The following is a 20,848-nucleotide window of genomic DNA, read 5'->3' on the forward strand; positions in this document are numbered from 1 at the left end:
GAGAACCCAGGTGTCTTTTATTACGTTAACTAGTTTTACAAAAGTGTAAAACAATGGCATTCTTCTCATGAACTTGTTTTTGTTTTGGAAAATACAATCATTTTTCTTAAAGTATGTTACTTTTGTAAACATGTCAAGGGTTCACTATTTTTTTTTTCCATCTCTTTTTTTTTTTAAGTTAATTTTTTTTTTTTTAATTATACCTTAGGTTTTATGGTACATGTGCGCAATGTGCAGGTTAGTTACATATGTATACATGTGCCATGCTGGTGCGCTGCACCCACTAACTCATCATCTAGCATTAGGTATATCGCCCAATGCTATCCCTCCCCCCTCCCCCGACCCCGCAACAGTCCCCAAAGTGTGATGTTCCCCTTCCTGTGTCCATGTGTTCTCATTGTTCAATTCCCACCTATGAGTGAGAATATGCGGTGTTTGGTTTTTTGTTCTTGCGATAGTTTACTGAGAATGATGATTTCCAATTTCATCCATGTCCCTACAAAGGACATGAACTCATCATTTTTTATGGCTGCATAGTATTCCATGGTGTATATGTGCCACATTTTCTTAATCCAGTCTATCATTGTTGGACATTTGGGTTGGTTCCAAGTCTTTGCAATTGTGAATAATGCCGCAATAAACATACGTGTGCATGTGTCTTTATAGCAGCATGATTTATAGTCCTTTGGGTATATACCCAGTAATGGGATGGCAGGGTCGAATGGAATTTCTAGTTCTAGATCCCTGAGGAATCGCCACACTGACTTCCACAAGGGTTGAACTAGTTTACAGTCCCACCAACAGTGTAAAAGTGTTCCTACTTCTCCACATCCTCTCCAGCACCTGTTGTTTCCTGACTTTTTAATGATTGCCATTCTAACTGGTGTGAGATGGTATCTCATTGTGGTTCTGATTTGCATTTCTCTGATGGCCAGTGATGGTGAGCATTTTTTCATGTGTTTTTTGGCTGCATAAATGTCTTCTTTTGAGAAGTGTCTGTTCATGTCCTTCGCCCACTTTTTGATGGGGTTGTTTGTTTCTTTCTTGTAAATTTGTTGGAGTTCATTGTAGATTCTGGATATTAGCCCTTTGTCAGATGAGTAGGTTGCAAAAATTTTCTCCCATTTTGTAGGTTGCCTGTTCACTCTGATGGTAGTTTCTTTTGCTGTGCAGAAGCTCTTTAGTTTAATTAGATCGCATTTGTCAATTTTGGCTTTTGTTGCCATTGCTTTTGGTGTTGTAGACATGAAGTCCTTGCCCATGCCTATGTCCTGAATGGTAATGCCTAGGTTTTCTTCTAGGGTTTTTATGGTTTTAGGTCTAATGTTTAAGTCTCTAATCCATCTTGAATTGATTTTTATATAAGGTGTAAGGAAGGGATCCAGTTTCAGCTTTCTACATATGGCTAGCCAGTTTTCCCAGCACCATTTATTAAATAGGGAATCCTTTCCCCATTGCTTGTTTTTCTCAGGTTTGTAAAAGATCAGATAGTTGTAGATATGTGGCGTTATTTCTGACGGCTCTGTTCTGTTCCATTGATCTATATCTCTGTTTTGGTACCAGTACCATGCTGTTTTGGTTACCGTAGCCTTGTAGTATAGTTTGAAGTCAGGTAGCGTGATGCCTCCAGCTTTGTTCTTTTGGCTTAGGATTGATTGGCGATGCAGGCTCTTTTTTGGTTCCATATGAACTTTAAAGTAGTTTTTTCCAATACTGTGAAGAAAGTCATTGGTAGCTTGATGGGGATGGCATTGAATCTGTAAATTACCTTGGGCAGTATGGCCATTTTCATGATATTGATTCTTCCTACCCATGAGCATGGAATGTTCTTCCATTTGTTTGTATCCTCTTTTATTTCCTTGAGCAGTGGTTTGTAGTTCTCCTTGAAGAGGTCCTTCACGTCCCTTGTAAGTTGGATTCCTAGGTATTTTATTCTCTTTGAAGCAATTGTGAATGGGAGTTCACTCATGATTTGGCTCTCTGTGTGTCTGTAATTGGTGTATAAGAATGCTTGTGATTTTTGTACATTGATTTTGTATCCTGAGACTTTGCTGAAGTTGCTTATCAGCTTAAGGAGATTTTGGGCTGAGACAATGGGGTTTTCTAAATATACAATCATGTCATCTGCAAACAGGGACAATTTGACTTCCTCTTTTCTTAATTGAATACCCTTTATTTCCTTTTCCTACCTAATTGCCCTGGCCAGAACTTCCAACACTATGTTGAATAGGAGTGGTGAGAGAGGGCATCCCTGTCTTGTGCCAGTTTTCAAAGGGAATGCTTCCAGTTTTTGCCCATTCGGTATGATATTGGCTGTGGGTTTGTCACAGATAGCTCTTATTATTTTGAGATACGTCCCATCGATATCTAATTTCTTGAGAGTCTTTAGCATGAAGGGTTGTTGAATTTTGTCAAAGGCCTTTTCTGCATCTATTGAGATAATCATGTGGTTTTTGTCTTTGGTTCTGTTTATATGCTGGATTACATTTATTGATTTGCGTATATTGAACCAGCCTTGCATCCCAGGGATGAAGCCCACTTGATCATGGTGGATAAGCTTTTTGATGTGCTGCTGGATTCGGTTTGCCAGTATTTTATTGAGGATTTTTGCTTCAATGTTCATCAAGGATATTGGTCTAAAATTCTCTTTTTTGGTTGTGTCTCTGCCCGGCTTTGGTATCAGGATGATGCTGGCCTCATAAAATGAGTTAGGGAGGATTCCCTCTTTTTCTATTGATTGGAATAGTTTCAGAAGGAATGGTAGCAGTTCCTCCTTGTACCTCTGGTAGAATTCGGCTGTGCATCCATCTGGTCCTGGACTCTTTTTGGTTGGTAAGCTATAGATTATTGCCACAATTTCAGCTCCTGTTATTGGTCTATTCAGAGATTCAACTTCTTCCTGGTTTAGTCTTGGGAGGGTGTATGTGTCGAGGAATTTATCCATTTCTTCTAGATTTTCTAGTTTATTTGCGTAGAGGTGTTTGTAGTATTCTCTGATGGTAGTTTGTATTTCTGTGGGATCGGTGGTGATATCCCCTTTATCATTTTTTATTGCATCTATTTGATTCTTCTCTTTTTTCTTTATTAATCTTGCTAGCGGTCTATCAATTTTGTTGATCCTTTCAAAAAACCAGCTCCTGGATTCATTAATTTTTTGAAGGGTTTTTTATGTTTTTATTTCCTTCAGTTCTGCTCTGATTTTAGTTAGTTCTTGCCTTCTGCTAGCTTTTGAATGTGTTTGCTCTTGCTTTTCTAGTTCTTTTAATTGTGATGTTAGGGTGCCAATTTTGGATCTTTCCTGCTTTCTCTTATGGGCATTTAGTGCTATAAATTTCCCTCTACACACTGCTTTGAATGCATCCCAGAGATTCTGGTAATGTTGTGTCTTGGTTCTCGCTGGTTTCAAAGAACATCTTTATTTCCGCCTTCATTTCGTTGTGTACCCAGTAGTCATTCAGGAGCAGGTTGTTCAGTTTCCATGTAGTTGAGCGGTTTTGAGTGAGATTCTTAATCCTGAGTTCTAGCTTGATTGCACTGTGATCTGAGAGATAGTTTGTTATAATTTCTGTTCTTTTACATTTATTGAGGAGAGTTTTACTTCCAAGTATGTGGTCAATTTTGGAATAGGTGTGGTGTGGTGCTGAAAAGAACGTATATTCTGTTGATTTTGGGTGGAGAGTTCTGTAGATGTCTATTATGTCCGCTTCGTGCAGAGCTGAGTTCAATTCCTGGGTATCCTTGTTGACTTTCTGTCTCGTCGATCTGTCTAATGTTGACAGTGGGGTGTTAAAGTCTCCCATTATTAATGTGTGGGAGTCTAAGTCTCTTTGTAGGTCACTCAGGACTTGCTTTATGAATCTGGGTGCTCCTGTATTGGGTGCATATATATTTAGGATAGTTAGCTCTTCTTGTTGAATTGATCCCTTTACCATTATGTAATGGCCTTCTTTGTCTCTTTTGATCTTTGTTGGTTTAAAGTCTGTTTTATCAGAGACTAGGATTGCAACCCCTGCCTTTTTTTGTTTTCCATTTGCTTGGTAGATCTTCCTCCATCCTTTTATTTTGAGCCTATGTGTGTCTATGCACATGAGATGGGTTTCCTGAATACAGCACACTGATGGGTCTTGAGTCTTTATCCAATTTGCCAGTCTGTGTCTTTTAATTGGAGTATTTAGTCCATTTACATTTAAAGTTAATAATGTTATGTGTGAATTTGATCCTGTCATTATGATGTTAGCTGGTTATTTTGCTCGTTAGTTGATGCAGTCTCTTCCTAGTCTCGATGGTCTTTACATTTTGGCATGATTTTGCAGTGGCTGGTACTGGTTGTGCCTTTCCATGTTTAGCACTTCCTTCAGGAGCTCTTTTAGGGCAGGCCTAGTGGTGACAAAATCTCTCAGCATTTGCTTGTCTGTAAAGTATTTTATTTCTCCTTCACTTATGAAGCTTAGTTTGGCTGGATATGAAATTCTGGGTTGAAAATTCTTTTCTTTAAGAATGTTGAATATCGGCCCCCACTCTCTTCTGGCTTGTAGGATTTCTGCCGAGAGATCCGCTGTTAGTCTGATAGGCTTCTCTTTGAGGGTAACCCGACCTTTCTCTCTGGCTGCCCTTAACATTTTTTCCTTCATTTCAACTTTGGTGAATCTGACAATTATGTGTCTTGGAGTTGCTCTTCTCGAGGAGTATCTTTGTGGTGTTCTCTGTATTTCCTGAATCTGAATGTTGGCCTGCCTTGCTAGATTGGGGAAGTTCTCCTGGATAATATCCTGCAGAGTGTTTTCCAACTTGTTTCCATTCTCCCCATCACTTTCAGGTACACCAATCACACGTAGATTTGGTCTTTTCACATAGTCCCACATTTCTTGGAGGCTTTGCTTGTTTGTTTTTATTCTTTTTTCTCTAAACTTCCCCTCTCGCTTCATTTCATTCATTTCATCTTCTAGGGCTGATACCCTTTCTTCCATTTGATCGCATCGGCTCCTGAGGCTTCTGCATTCTTCACGTAGTTCTCGAGCCTTGGTTTTCAGCTCCATCAGCTCCTTTAAGCACTTCTCTGTATTGGTTATTCTAGTTATACATTCTTCTAAATTTTTTTCTAAGTTTTCAACTTCTTTGACTTCGGTTTGAATATCCTCCCGTAGCTCGGAGTAATTTGATCGTCTGAAGCCTTCTTCTCTCAGCTCGTCAAAGTCATTCTCCGTCCAGCTTTGTTCCGTTGCTGGTGAGGAACTGCGTTCCTTTGGAGGAGGAGAAGTACTCTGCTTTTTAGAGTTTCCAGTTTTTCTGCTTTGTTTTTTCCCCATCTTTGTGGTTTTATCTACTTTTGGTCTTTGATGATGGTGATGTACAGATGGGTTTTTGGTGTGGATGTCCTTTCTGTTAGTTTTCCTTCTAACAGACAGGACCCTCAGCTGCAGGTCTGTTGGAGTACCCGGCCGGCCGTGTAAGGTGTCAGTCTGCCCCTGCTGGGTGGTGCCTCCCAGTTAGGCTGCTCGGGGGTCAGGGGTCAGGGACCCACTTGAGGAGGCAGTCTGCCCGTTCTCAGATCTCCAGCTGCGTGCTGGGAGAACCACTGCTCTCCTCAAAGCTGTCAGACAGGGACATTTAAGTCTGCAGAGGTTACCGCTGTCTTTTTGTTTGTCTGTGCCCTGCCCCCAGAGGTGGAGCCTACAGAGGCAGGCAGGCCTCCTTGAGCTGTGGTGGGCTCCACCCAGTTTAAGCTTCCCGGCTGCTTTGTTTACCTAAGTGAGCCTGGGCAATGGTGGGCACCCCTCCCCCAGCCTCGCTGCCAACTTGCTGTTTGATCTCAGACTGCTGTGCTAGCAATCAGCAAGACTCCGTGGGCGTAGGACCCTCTGAGCCAGGTGCGGGCTATAATCTCCTGGTGCACTGTTTTGTAAGCCTGTTGGAAAAGCATAGTATTCGGGTGGGAGTGGCCCGATTTTCCAGGTGCCGTCTGTCACCCCTGGAAAGGGAACTCCCTGACCCCTTGCACTTCCTGAGTGAGGCAATGCCTCGCCCCTGCTTTGGCTGGCGCACGGTGCACTCACCCACTGACCTGTGCCCACTGTCTGGCACTCCCTAGTGAGATGAACACAGTACCTCAGATGGAAATGCAGAAATCACCCGTCTTCTGCGTCGCTCACGCTAGGAGCTGTAGACCGGAGCTGTTCCTATTTGGCCATCTGTTTCACTATTTTTTAACAAATTAATAAAAGTGTTTAGATTTTTTTCTTCATTTTCATTCCTAAGATGATAAATATTGATAGTGGGGTCCTGAGATCACAAAGTTTGAGAACTGCCAGCCAAGCAAGTGTCAGAGCTAACTCCAAGCCTATGAAGCTTAGTGCCTACAATACTGACCACTACATGAAACCACCTCTCTCAATCAGTGGTGTCATTTGGAAAGTTTCCTTGGCCTGGTACAGTGGCTCACACCTGTAATCCCAACACCTTGGGGGTTGAGGCTAGTGGATCACTTGAGCTCAGGAGTTCAAGACCGGCCTTGGCAACATGGTGAAACCTGTCTCTACCAAAAATACAAAAAAGAGATTTTGTCACCACCAGGCCTGCCCTAAAAGAGCTCCTGAAGGAAGCATTAAACATGAAAGGAACAACCAGTACCAGCCACTGCAAAATCATGCCAAATTGTAAAGACCATCGAGGCTAGGAAGACACTGCATCAACTAACGAGCAAAATAACCAGCTAACATCATAATGACAGGATCAAATTCACACATAACATTATTAACTTTAAATGTAAATGGACTAAATGCTCCAATTAAAAGACACAGACTGGCAAATTGGATAAAGAGTCAAGACCCATCAGTGTGCTGTATTCAGGAAACCCATCTCATGTGCAGAGACACACATAGGCTCAAAATAAAAGGATAGAGGAACATCTACCAAGCAAATGGAAAACAAAAAAAGGCAGGGGTTGCAATCCTAGTCTCTGATAAAACAGACTTTAAACTACAAAGATCAAAAGAGACAAAGAAGGCCATTACATAATGGTAAAGGGATCAATTCAACAAGAAGAGCTAACTATCCTAAATATATGTGCACCCAATACAGGAGCACCCAGATTCATAAAGCAAGTCCTGAGTGACCTACAAAGAGACTTAGACTCCCACACATTAATAATGGGAGACTTTAACACTCCACTGTCAACATTAGACAGATCAATGAGACAGAAAGTTAACAAGAATACCCAGGAGTTGAACTCAGCTCTGCACCAAGCGGACATAATAGACATCTACAGAACTCTCCACCCAAAATCAACAGAATATACATTCTTTTCAGCACCACACCACACCTATTCCAAAATTGACCACATAGTTGGAAGTAAAGCTCTCCTCAGCAAATGTAAAAGAACAGAAATTATAACAAACTGTCTCTCAGACCACAGTGCAATCAAACTAGAACTCAGGATTAAGAAACTCACTCAAAACCGCTCAACTACATGGAAACTGAACAACCTGCTCCTGAATGACTACTGGGTACATAACGAAATGAAGTCAGAAATAAAGATGTTCTTTGAAACCAACGATAACAAAGACACAACATACCAGAGTCTCTGGGACACATTCAAAGCAGTGTGTAGGGGAAAATTTGTAGCATTAAATGCCCACAAGAGAAAGCAGGAAAGATCCAAAATTGACACCCTAACATCACAATTAAAAGAACTAGAAAAGCAAGAGCAAACACATTCAAAAGCTAGCAGAAGGCAAGAAATAACTAAAATCAGAGCAGAACTGAAGGAAATAGAGACAGAAAAAACCCTTCAAAAAATTAATGAATCCAGGAGCTGGTTTTTTGAAAGGATCAACAAAATTGATAGACCGCTAGCAAGATTAATAAAGAAAAAAAGAGAGAAGAATCAAATAGATGCAATAAAACATGATAAAGGGGATATCACCACCGATCCCACAGAAATACAAACTACCATCAGAGAATACTACAAACACCTCTACGCAAATAAACTAGAAAATCTAGAAGAAATGGATAAATTCCTCAACACATACACCCTCCCAAGACTAAACCAGGAAGAAGTTGAATCTCTGAGTAGACCAATAACAGGCTCTGAAATTGTGGCAATAATCAATAGCTTACCAACCAAAAAGAGTCCAGGACCAGATGGATTCACAGCCGAATTCTACCAGAGGTACAAAGAGGAACTGGTACCACTCCATCTGAAACTATTCCAATCAATAGAAAAAGAGGGAATCCTCCCTAACTCATTTTATGAGGCCAGCATCATCCTGATACCAAAGCCGGGCAGAGACACAACCAAAAAAGAGAATTTTAGACCAATATCCTTGATGAACATTGATGCAAAAATCCTCAATAAAATACTGGCAAACCGAATCCAGCAGCACATCAAAAAGCTTATACACCATGATCAAGTGGGCTTCATCCCTGGGATGCAAGGCTGGTTCAATATACGCAAATCAATAAATGTAATACAACATATAAACAGAACCAAAGACAAAAACCACATGATTATCTCAATAGATGCAGAAAAGGCCTTTGACAAAATTCAACAACCCTTCATGCTAAAAACTCTCAATAAATTAGGTATCGATGGGACGTATCTCAAAATAATAAGAGCTATCTATGACAAAGCCACAGCCAATATCATACTGAATGGGCAAAAACTGGAAGCATTCCCTTTGAAAACTGGCACAAGACAGGGATGCCCTCTCTCACCACTCCTATTCAACACAGTGTTGGAAGTTCTGGCCAGGGCAATTAGGCAGGAGAAGGAAATAAAGGATATTCAATTAGGAAAAGAGGAAGTCAAATTGTCCCTGTTTGCAGATGACATGATTGTATATCTAGAAAACCCCATTGTCTCAGCCCAAAATCTCCTTAAGCTGATAAGCAACTTCAGCAAAGTCTCAGGATACAAAATCAATGTACAAAAATCACAAGCATTCTTATACACCAATAACAGACACACAGAGAGCCAAATCATGAGTGAACTCCCATTCACAATTGCTTCAAAGAGTATAAAACACCTAGGAATCCAACTTACAAGGGACATGAAGGACCTCTTCAAGGAGAACTACAAACCACTGCTCAATGAAATAAAAGAGGATACAAACAAATGGAAGAACATTCCATGCTCATGGGTAGGAAGAATCAATATCGTGAAAATGGCTATACTGCCCAAGGTAATTTATAGATTCAATGCCATCCCCATCAAGCTACCAATGACTCTCTTCACAGTATTGGAAAAAACTACTTTAAAGTTCATATGGAACCAAAAAAGAGCCCGCATCGCCAAGTCAATCCTACGCCAAAAGAACAAGGCCGGAGGCATTATGCTACCTGATTTCAAACTATACTACAAGGCTACAGTAACCAAAACAGCATGGTACTGGTACCAAAACAAAGATACAGATGAATGGAACAGAACAGAGCCCTCAGAAATAATGCCACATATCTACAACTATCTGATCTTTGACAAACCTGAGAAAAACAAGCAATGGGGAAAGGATTCCCTATTTAATAAATGGTGCTGGGAAAACTGGCTAGCCATATGGGGAATGCTGAAACTGGATCCCTTCCTTATACCTTACACAAAAATTAATTCAAGACGGATTAAAGACTTAAACGTTAGACCTAAAACCATAAAAACCCTAGAAGAAAACCTAGGCATTACCATTCAGGACATAGGCATGGGCAAGGACTTCATGTCTACAACACCAAAAGCAATGGCAACAAAAGCCAAAATTGACAAATCTGATCTAATTAAACTAAAGAGCTTTTGCACAGCAAAAGAAACTACCATCAGAGTGAACAGGCAACCTACAAAATGGGAGAAAACTTTTGCAACCTACTCATCTGACAAAGGGCTAATATCCAGAATCTACAAAGAACTCAAACAAATTTACAAGAAAGAAACAAACAACCCCATCAAAAAGTGGGCAAAGGACATGAACAGACACTACTCAAAAGAAGACATTTATGCAGCCAAAAAACATGAAAAAATGCTCACCATCACTGGCTATCAGAGAAATGCAAATCAGAACCACAATGAGATACCATCTCACACCAGTTAGAATGGCAATCATTAAAAAGTCAGGAAACAACAGGTGCTGGAGAGGATGTGGAGAAATAGGAACACTTTTACACTGTTGGTGGGACTGTAAACTAGTTCAACCATTGTGGAAGTCAGTGTGGCGATTCCTCAGGGATCTAGAACTAGAAATACCATTTGACCCAGCCATCCCATTACTGGGTATATACCCAAAGGACTATAAATCATGCTGCTATAAAGACACATGCACACGTATGTTTATTGCGGCACTATTCACAATAGCAAAGACTTGGAACCAACCCAAATGTCCAACAATGATAGACTGGATTAAGAAAATGTGGCACATATACACCATGGAATACTATGCAGCCATAAAAAATGATGAGTTCATGTCCTTTGTAGGGACATGGATGAAATTGGAAATCATCATTCTCAGTAAACTATCGCAAGAACAAAACACCAAACACCGCATATTCTCACTCATAGGTGGGAATTGAACAATGAGAACACATGGACACAGGAAGGGGAACATCACACTCTGGGGACTGTTGTGGGGTTGGGGGAGGGGGGAGGGATAGCTTTAGGAGATATACCTAATGTTAAATGAGGAGTTAATGGGTGCAGCACACCAGCATGGCACATGTATACATATGTAACTAACCTGCACGTTGTGCACATGTACCCTAAAACTTAAAGTATAATAATAATAAAATTAAAAAAATAAAAAAAAAATTGGCTGGTCATGGTGGTGTGCACCTTGTGATCCCAGCTACTTGGGAAGCTGAGGCAGGAGAATCACTTGAACGTTGGAGGCGGAGGCTGCAGTGAGGCGAGATCACACCACTGCACTCCAGCATGGGAGACAGAAGTGAAATCCTGTCTCCAGAAAAAAAAAAAAAAAAAAAAAAAAAGAAAGTTTCCTTGAAGGCTTTTTCTTTCCCTCACCTTGTTTAATGTAATTGACAGCATACACAATTTTATATGCTATTTTTTGGCATTTAAAACAGGGGTCCCCAACGGCCTATAACATTCCATAGCCTGTTATGAACCAGGCCTCACAGCAGGTGAATGGCAGGCAAGTGAGCCTGAGCTCCACCTCCTGTCAGATGAGCGGCTGCATAAGATTATCACAGGAGCATGAACCCTGTTGTGAACTGTGCATATGCCAGTTCTATGCCTGTTGATCTGAGGTGGAACAGTCTCATCCCAAAACCACCCCCACAGGTCGGGGAAAATTGTCTTCCATGAAACCATCCCTGGTACCAAAAAGATTGGGGACCACTGATTTAAAATAACAACAATAGCATTGGCCTGGGTTAAAACCCTCTAATGGCTTTCCATTTTACTTGGAATGAATCCAGACTCCCTATTCATCATTTCCTAAGAGCCCTTCCTGGTCCCCTGCCTGCCAGACTCTTCAACTTTACCTCACAACATTCTCACCCTCCCTCACCTAGCTGAGGCTTCGCTGATGGGCTTTCTCCAACTTATCTGGCTCGTTCCTGCCTCAGGACATTTGCACTGGCTGTGCTCTCTGCCTGGAACATTTTAATCCCAAGGTATTCATATGGAAGTTTCCTCTGAACACTCAGGTCACAACTCCAGTGTCACCTCACCCTCTCAATGAGACCTTTTACATTACCAAGTTCTTTCTTAACAATTCTGATATTATCTTACTGATTTATTTATTATCTGTCTTCATCCTGCTAGAATATAATCTCCATAAAAACAGAAATTTACTCACAACTATAATTTTAATGCCCAGAGCAGGATCTAGCCATTGGTAGATACTCTACAAACATTTGTTGACTATAGGTGCTCTATAAATACTTGTTGAATTAATTATTTTACAACTTTTTAGTAAATGCTACATATTTAACTTTCTACTAGGCATTTTCCCATGGATGCAGCATAGATTCAAACTTAATATATCAAGGCCAGAGCTCATCCTCATATTACCTTAACCAGATGCCCCTCCTGGGTTCCCTATACCAGTATCTGATACCGTCACATCCACCCCAGCATCCAAATCAGAAATCTGAGATTTCTCCCTCTCTCCAATACCCCATATCAAATCACTCCCCAGATACCTGATGGCTTGTGTTCCTGCCCAAGCTATTCTTCACTTCTGGAACTTTCCTCCTGTTGTCTCCTCTGCTGGGATGTCCATCCTCTTACTTCTCATCTGCTTCAATATGTTGGATCCTGGAAGGGTCAGCATGGGAGGGGGAGTGGGCAGGTCTTCCAGGAAGCCTTTCTGAGTCCTAGCCACTCCCTGCCTCCATGAGTGGCTTCTGGACCACTCGTCGGTAGTTCCATGATGCCCCCATATCTCACTGCTTCTTAACTACTGACTTACAATTATTTATATGCTGGTTCCTAGCCCTGTCTCACTAGACTGTGAGCTACTTGAGAGCGGGTAATCTAACTCACCTGTGGGGCCCAAGAACCAAACTCAGCACCTGCTCAATAAAAGGAAGCTGGTGTCTTAAGGGTAAGGGAGTCAGCAGACAGAACTCAAGTGGACTTGAGTAGGATACTCAATCTCTCTGAGTCTTGGTTTCCCAGGCTATAAAATGAGGATTACAGGGAGGCTGTGAGTATTCAATGAAATAAGGTAAATGCCACGACAGCACCTGAAAGACAGTGCTCAATAAGTGAGCACCACATTACAGAAGGAAGAAAGGAGGGAGGATGGGGGGAGCATGCAGGGATCCAAGCTTCAAGAGATGTGTTTAATGGGTAAATAAAAAGGTACATTTTCATGCTGATTATATTTTTATAAAAATAGAATTCTTTATTGAGACATTTAACCATAGATATTTATTTCTATAATAAACTATGGTAGCCATGAAATCAATATAACATCAGAACAAGATTTAAAGAAAAATGAGTACCTTGGTACAATTACTTTCTTCATGAATATTTAATTATATCAATCACTGTTCACTCTAATTCTGGTTTTTATCTCAGGCTCTACCAAAATGTGTTAACCTGAGTCCTTTACCTTAGAAACCAACTTTGCCATATGGGCATTGGCTTAGCACAGTTTAGACTTCAGGGTCTTTCACAGAAATTAAAGCCAGAAGCAATTTTTTTTTTTTTTTGAGACAGAGTTTCACTCTTTTGCCCAGGCTGGAGTGCAGTGGCATGATCTCGGCTCACTGCAGCATCTGCCCCCTGGGTTCAAGCGATTCTCCTGCCTCAGCCTCCCGAGTAGCTGGGATTACAGATGCCTGCCACCATGTCTGGCTAATTTTTGTATTTTTAGTATAGACAGGGTTTTGCCATGTTGGCCAGGCTGGTCTTGAACTCCTGGCCTCAGGTGATCTACCTGCCTCGGCCTCCCAAAGTGCTAGGATTACAAGCATAAACCACCATTCCTGGCCAAGCAATGTTTCTTCTACAACAGGTTTCTGTTGAAGAATCCTTGCAAGAGATCTCCAGCTACTCAAATAGTTATTCTAGTAAATGCCCCACTTCTACTTGTGGTCCTTAGATCCCCTTGGAAAAATTCTAAGGCCCCCTTCTGGTGACTAGGACTAGCTGAGAGGGGCACATGAGCCCAGATCAACCTCCCTGTTTCTCCTCTTCCAAGCATGCTCAGGCACTCTACCACCTCTTCTTCCCTCCCAACCCACCCAACACAGGTTGACCAGATGCCCTGAAGAGAGGGGCAGGGTGGGGGTTGAGGGATGATGATTCTTTTCAGATTTCTAGGCTGACACTCTGATTTTGGGTGACTCAAATTGTTTATATAAAAGGAGTCCCAAAAAAAACTATTTTCCCTAGGGCACCCGTACTCACAGGGGAAGCCATGGCACCTCTGCCTCCAAAATATTTGTTCCCTATCTCCGATACTCTGAACAAGAGAGAAAAGCCATGCTACTACAAGATGTCACAAGTCTGTTTAAAATCCTATAAGTGTCTCTTCACAGATCAGAAAAAAAAACAGGGAGGAGAGTTCACTTTTCCAACTTCACTGTTTTTCTATTTAAGGAAAGCTCCTCGCTCCCTTCTTTATGGGAGCAATTTATCAGCCTTATCAACCATTTTATATAGAGTTAAAAATACTCCAGCTACAAATTACAATCTAAAAACAGCTTGGAGAACACAAAACCTGTGATTTATAGAATGACACATTTAAATAAACCTTAATAAAGTTCTTAAACAGCTGCAAAGGGCTTTCTGCTCTTTCTGCTCGACCACTGGCTGAGCTCCTTGTTCAAATAACAAGATGAACTTACTACCTCTTTGGAGATGTGTATCCCCCTTTTCCTATGTGTTGCAGAGGAAACCTATCTAATGACCTTTTGGGGGCCTTAAAAAACATTTGTCATTTAAAGAAAACATATTGTGGAATAAATATGAGGTGCTCAGCCTCAGCACATCTGTTATTGATTTGTGTAATTAGTAAAAACCCGCTCACAGCATCCAGGAGGAGTGACCCAGGCCTGAGCACTTGTCCAGTCCTGGACTTTCCCCAGAGCACATCTGGAAGGTGAGGGGGAGCAGAGCTACCATGCCAGGTGGAGATGGGCTCACAGGTAACCAAATCCATGAAGTCATCAAAGCCTTAAGATTAGTCGCAGTCTTTCACGTCACTTTCCAAACTTTTTGTTGCTTTAGTATACTGTTTGACAGAACTAAAGTTTTTCCAGCCTTGACAAGATAATTGCTTCCATATCACAGTAGAACTGAAGAAAAAAAAAACATACACAGCCCTGTATCTCACTGACAATGATAAATTGTCATCAGATAATATCATCTCACAAGTACACAGTACCAGTAGTTGCATAGTTTTAAGCATGAATTTTCTAAATAGGACCTCAACCAATTTTTTTTTTATTTAGCTGTATTCTTGGTAGGGGACAGTTCCTCTTTATGAAAAGTCCTGAAGGCATAGGGTGCTTTTAAAATAAGTTACAGGTATAAATTGTGAATCCAAACCCACAGTGAACGCCACAAAACTCATGTGGGTTTCAATAATAGATTGGGATAAGGCATGTCCTTAAAAAGGATCCATGATTCAGTTTACAGACTTAGTCTCCTTTATCCAAACCTCTCTGTTCCAGAAATCTGGCTGGAAATCTCATTAGAACAAATTATATTTAATTTGTTTCTCAGTGGCAGTTGAGTTGCAGCGTTTGCCAGCAGAAGGTGTCCTCAGGCTTCCAGATGATTCTACAAAACAGTTCGCCTAGAGACAGGCCTGTCCCTCCCACAGCTCTAAGCTATGACACACCCCACAAGACATGAGGTCTCTTTCAATAGAGAGCTCATTTCCTCCACGTAGTCATATCGAACTAAGTGTTTCTGGATATTTCTCCTTTAGATTCCAAATAAAGCAAACATTTGCTGATTAGGGGTTGAGGGAAGACAGTTTAAAAAAAAAAAAAAAAAGCTTATGGCCATTAGATTTTCCAAATTTATGACAACCCAAGAGGTCACCTATCATCAGGTAGAGTAGGCAGAGCGCTGAAGTGGGAGCCAGGAGACTTGGTTCCGGTCCTAGCCTTGCCTATCACTGATCCTCAGCTCCTGCGGGATCAGGCTCCTCCTCTGTAAAACGAGGGACTGGACTCAATATCTCTGAAATTCTCTGCCAGAGTAAACATTCTAGGTTTCAACAAGATATATACTTTTTGTTCTTTGTTCCCGCTGCTTCTCCCAGGAAATTCCACCCAACATAGGAAACAAAAGGGAGTCTGGTCCGCAGGTTCTTTTCACTGTACATCCCAGGCCAGTCACAACATAAGCAACGTACTGAAGTTAACCAGAGGAAAGTCCATAAACCAACTACAACCCAGCCTCCATCACATCACCATCCATCACAGATGTCCTAAGTGCCACGATCCCACAGGCAGTGATGCTCCCACCCATCGGCCTTCTTGAAGCCTTGCACACCACAGCTGGATTTGCCTACACATGTGTCCCAGCCCACCTACCAGGATGGGGCATTGGCTGGAATCTACTGGAGCTCTCATCAGAGAATAATTGCCTGGATAAAATCCACCAGGCCCCAAAGGCAGACTGATGTAGTAAAGAAATAGCACATGTCACTTCATTAAATAATTAAACTGGTGTTTTAGAAAGTCAACATTGTGTCTTAAAAAACACAATCTGTTTACGTTTGGTCAGATGTTTCCAGCTGAAGAAAAGATTACTTCCAAACAATCTGTTGAGAGGTACACGGAAGAATATTTAGGTGCTTTTGAATCATGCTGTGATTTGACAGGATTGGCCCCAAGACATGGCTTATCCATAGTAAACTTATTCCAAAAGAAATTTTTAGTAGAGAAATAAAAGAAAGGAGATTTTGGGATTATTCAACATTTGTTTCACATTTATGAAAATAAAATCTTTCCCAGACTGTAGGTTCCTTGAGGGTAGGAACAGCATCCCTTTGATTCACTCTGTTGTTCCTGGGGGGGGGGCATCAGAGCACCTGGCCCTAAACTGGCACCCAGTTTATTGTTGGTAAATGAACAAGCATTCAGACCACAGGTTCTGCATTGGACAATACGTGTGCGAGTCTCACTGCTGTTGGGACTGGACAGAGAAAGTGATGGAAGATTAAGCCTACCCAGGAATGGCCTCTAAAGAGATGCTGGCTATTACCAAATCTGCCAGGCCTTGGAGTTGTTATTACTACTGGCTCCATTTCACTATGGAGCTTTCAATCCTGTTAAAGCAGTTTAGGAGAGGGGTGGCAGGAAGTGGGAAGACCTCAGACAGCTGACTTTCTTTAAAAGACTGGAAGTAAGTGGCTGTCTAAGGGGCTTTAGTGGCTAAGAAAGTCTCATCACCCAACGCGTGGTGTTGGAGGCCAAAGCCACATGTTGGGTGATCTTAACGGGGAGGTGAGAGAGTATGACAGTGAAATTGTCCCCCATTCAAAAATTCTTATTCTCTGTAGTTCTTACAAATATGTTGTTTTCTTTTCACTTGCCTCATTTACAGCATATTGTCCTTAGAAAAACAGGACTGAAAAAAAGCCAAAACATTTTTCAGTTAAACCTGTTGCTAATCAGGTCCTTCCAGTGAAAAACAGGGAATGGAGAAGAGACAATGATCCCTGCCAATCCCAATTCCAAATCCGAGCCACCTTCACAGCCAGTCCTCAGTACCGCGAACATGCCAGGCCACTCCCACGTGGGGTGAGGCTGAGGAACACCAGAGTTTCCATCTTTACAGTGGTAGAACACCTGCTCTAGAACAGGCTTCTTGCTATAGACAATACTGCTAAGTAAGCTCCCCATTCAATGCCATGAAGTTTTTGAAAGGTATTTCTGAATGAGTTGGTATTAAATAGAATTTTAGAAATTAGAAGATTTTAGCTAATTACAGGTCAGTTGGAAAGTGTATGAGGGGAGGGATGTCCTCCTTTTACTCCACAGTCTCACACCCTTCTGCAAATCAGGCCCCAAATCCCTGAAAGGAGCTAGAATTTCAGGCCTTCAGATCTCCACTTAATTTTTAAAATATTCATACACTTGCTTGCAGACTAACTGTGCCTAAGTCATCCCAGATCCTCCTAAGTCATCCTAGATCCTCACACATTTCTCCTTTCCCCATGCTTTCAAATTACCTTCAAATACAAGTTTGTTTGTTTGTTGTTTGTTTGCTTTAAGATGGAGTCTCGCTCCACCACCCAGGCTGGAATGTGTGGTGTGATCTCAGCTCACTGCAACCTCCACCTCCCAGGTTCAAGCGATTCTCCTACCTCAGCCTCCTAAGTAGCTGGGATTACAGGCACGCTCCACCACATCCAGCTATTTTTTTTATTTTTAGTAGAGACGAAGTTTCACTATGTTGGCCAGGCTGGTCTCAAACTCCTGACCTCAAGTGATCCGCCCACCTTGGCCTCCCAAAGTGCTAGGATTGCAGGCGTGAGCCACTGCACCCAACTAAATACAATATTTTTATTAGACTGATTTATGCACTTCTTTATTTCCCAATGAGAAAAACCAGTTCTAGGTGGGCAAGAGTTTGTCCTTTTCATTATTTTGTCTTCTCTTCCCAAGATAGCAAGCAAGTCTTTCTATTAGCAAGTTGACAATGTCTTGTGACTCACAGATGAGGAAGACAGAAATTATTAAATTAAAAACATCTTGGGACGGGCACAGTGGCTTATGCCTGTAATCCCAGCACTTTGAGGGGTCAAGGCAGGCAGATCATGAGGTCAGGAGATTGAGACCATCCTGGCTAACATGGTGAAACCCTGTCTTTACAAAAAAAAACACACAAAAATTAGTTGGGCATGATGGCACGTGCCTGTAGTCCCAGCTACTCGGGAGGCTGAGGCAGGAGAATTGCTTGAACCCAGAAGGCAGAGGTTGCAGCGAGCCAAGATCACACCACTGCACTCCAGCTTGGCAACAGAGCAAGACTCGCCTAAAAAAAAAAAAAAACTTAAACGTCTATAGACTCAGAATAGTTAAATAATTTATAATCTGGGTTTCAGAATGTCATTAAGAAAAATAACATGTTTGAAGAATGTAAATCAAGAGAACTTTCTTAAAGTGTGACAAGTTGTGTTTTTAATAAGAAAGTTATAAAAGAATATGATTTTAGTAGTATTAAAGTTGAGATATATTCACATATAAATATTTTTATAATCTGAAAAAAAACTGAGAATAATGGAAAAGACTTTGCAGAAGTTTAAATGTAAACCCTTACTTTGGTATACAAAACAGGGGTATTTTGTCCCTTGGACTAGAGTTAATTATTAAAATGGAAGTTTTTGTAAAGGGAGAAACATAAATACCCTGTTCCTATGGGGACGATATTCTTGGCATCATTTTGCTCTTTGTACATCTTATTGTTTTCAAAACACTAGAACTGGGATAAACAGCGAGGCAATGTCAAGTTTTGAAATTGTTGCTATAGAAGCATCTATTCCAGAATGTCCCAAAGTGAGTTCCATATGGCACCTGTTCTACAGTACATTATATGTGTTGCTTAGAAAAAGCAGCGTTCCATGCTAAATGAGTTTGGGTAATAATACCAAATCTCATTGACTCTAAAGCACAATTGATTGTAAGAAATACCATTATCAATGCCAAAATTCAACCAAATGGGGAATCTAACATTCCCATAAAGCTAGGGCAACAAAGAGCTACATCCTCGGTGTAAAACAGAAATCTTCATGCAGAAAGGGACTGCAAGGAAACTAGCCTATGTCAACTTTGTACTAACTAAAGGGAGAGACAAAATCTCTCTTGAAAACATGGACCACAAGCTGGTATTCACTAGAATCTGCAATCTGAATTCAAAAAATCTTTGGAAAGAGAAAGATCTTAGGTTGGCAGCAGTGCCCACAGGGAACTGGATGAAGTCACACAAATGCTCTCTGGAAAACCTGACTTCAATCCAGATCAAAGGATATTGTAATATACTTTTGACTGTAAAGACACATCCAAGTTTTAGAGATGTCAGATGTGAGAATACATATATATGCATCTTGGAGTCAAATATAGTAGTGTTTCTTTACATTTGGAATTGTCAGAGCCTACAATTCACAGACTAATGTGAACTGTAAATTTTTAAGCCTGAAGAGAGAAGATGGGGAGGTGAGAGTGGGAAGAAATAGAATTTACTGGACAGTAGAACTCCCAAATATTATTATTTAGAAAATATCGAACAAAGAGCTGATATAGACTAAGAGGTGGAAACAACACCTCTTGGTATATAAAACAGGGGTATTTTGTCCCTTGGACTAGAGTTAATTATCAAAATGGAAGTTTTTGTAAAGGGAGAAACATAAATAGCCTGTTCCTATAGGGACGATATTCTTGGCATCATTTTGCTCTTTGTACACCTTATTGTTTTCAAAACACTAGAACTGGGATAAATAGCGAGGCAATGTCAAGTTTTGAAATTGTTGCTATAGAAGCATACACCTCTTTGTATGCTATAGAAGCATACAAATGTCCATAGATGGATACATGGATAAACAAAATGTAGTATATACGTACAATGTAACACAATTCAGCCTTAAAAAGAGGGAAAATACTGCCACATGCTACAACATGGATGAATCTTGAGGACACTACGCTAAGTAAAATAAGCATGTCACAAAAAGACAAATACTATATGATTCCATTTATATGAGGTATCTAAAGTAGGAAAACTCATAGAAAAAGAAAGTAAAATGGTGGTTGCCAGGGACTAGGGGAAATGGAGAGTTGTTATTTAGTGGATATAAAGTTTCAGTTTTGCAGAATGAAAAAGTTTTAGAGATCTGTTACACAACGTGTACATATTTAGCACTACCAAACTCTACACTTAAAATTTTATGTGTTTTTTACCATAATTAAGCTAATCTAGACCATGATTGTAAAACCTACTTCATATGGTTATTGTAACTACTGAGCTAATAAAGGTAAAACATTTAGACAATGCCTGAAACATAGTAAGTACTATTTAAATGTTAGGTATAATTATAACTTGTTTGTATCCCTACTTCTTAGTGTCAACAATATCATGATTCTACAAAGAAGCTGACCCCACAGCATTGATGCCACTACATGGGTACTGTCACTGACTGGCTGTCCTCTCCTCTCCAACAGGTGATAAGCAATTACTACTTGTCACTCTCCTGGAAAGCCTATCTACTTCTCTGACAAGTCTGGAAATAAAACCTTAAACATTCCACAACATGAATAGCTAATAAAATTTGTGAGATCACACTTTGCCATGGCCATCAAGAGCACACTTCTTAACATACCCAGGATATAAGGTCCAGGAGGCACCATGGCCTGACACATAGCAAAGGCTTAGTGAATATTTATTAAA

General features: G+C 40.8%; 1 protein-coding gene across 13 annotated transcripts in view; it reads right to left on the bottom strand.

Annotated features, from left to right (window-relative positions):
• The window catches only part of ATP8B4 (ATPase phospholipid transporting 8B4 (putative)), a 337,888-nt gene that overhangs the window by 25,617 nt on the left and 291,423 nt on the right, over positions 1 to 20,848 (bottom strand). Inside the window, exon 26 of one of the 13 annotated variants that reach the window (XR_010123815.1) lies at positions 12,139 to 12,253. The exons of the other annotated variants lie outside the window; for them this stretch is intronic. The gene's annotated coding sequence lies outside the window, so the exon portion shown is untranslated. The remainder of the gene's footprint in view (positions 1 to 12,138; positions 12,254 to 20,848) is intronic. 13 annotated transcript variants of the gene reach the window in all.

Source organism: Pongo pygmaeus, chromosome 16, assembly GCF_028885625.2.
Source record: "Pongo pygmaeus isolate AG05252 chromosome 16, NHGRI_mPonPyg2-v2.0_pri, whole genome shotgun sequence".
NCBI lineage: Eukaryota > Metazoa > Chordata > Mammalia > Primates > Hominidae > Pongo > Pongo pygmaeus.